Here is a 686-nt window from a genome sequence, read left to right as displayed (position 1 = left end):
TCTGTTAAAATGTAAATGTTTTCATTTTTACCTCTGAGTCTGTAAAGAATATAAGTAAATATGATTTACTTCCTTTATATTGTCTATTATGACTGTATTGATATCTTTCGCTTCAGTATATCTACCTTAAGTTAAATTTATTTTACCTTTTTCCTGTTTAAAGATATTTCATGCAGTGTCAAAGATACCATTAAAAAGTAAAAAGTTGTCTATGGCCATGATATCCTGAACAAGCCCGATCCCGTCTGATCTTGGAAGCTAAGCCAGGGTGGGGCCTGGTTAGTACTTGGATGGGAGACTACCTAGGAAGACCTGGTGTTGTAGGTGTAAAAAATAAAAAAAATTTAAAAAATGAGAGACTGTAAGCTGACAAGGTCCTTGCAATCCTTGAGGTCGACCAAGGGTTTCCTTGCCTAAAAAATAAATAAGTAAAAAGTTAAAAACAACTTTTAAACAAATTACTAGATTGTGTAGTGTTATTTTAATGACAGTACTGAATCAATATCTGATGTTTTATTACTGAATTGAGTAAATTTTTCACTTGCCCAGATAATGTTTGACCATTGAAGTAGCAGATCTATTTTACAGAACACACTGAAGTTTGCATACACGATGTGTAATGAACTGAGGTGAACAATATTATGTCGTAGGAGTAGAACTTTGGTTTCCATTTTTGTTGTTTTTGG

The 686-nt window shown here is 32.8% G+C and overlaps 1 pseudogene; it reads left to right on the top strand.

The window, feature by feature from the left end:
* Positions 1–207: 207 nt before the first annotated feature.
* Positions 208–327, top strand: LOC111743168 (annotated as a pseudogene).
* The last annotated feature ends 359 nt before the right edge of the window (positions 328–686 follow it).

This window comes from Pteropus vampyrus, unplaced genomic scaffold (assembly GCF_000151845.1).
Source record: "Pteropus vampyrus isolate Shadow unplaced genomic scaffold, Pvam_2.0 Scaffold4, whole genome shotgun sequence".
In the NCBI taxonomy this organism is placed as follows: Eukaryota; Metazoa; Chordata; class Mammalia; order Chiroptera; family Pteropodidae; genus Pteropus; species Pteropus vampyrus.
The sequence above is the reverse complement of the archived record's forward strand: the minus strand, read 5'-3'. Positions and strand labels throughout refer to the sequence as shown.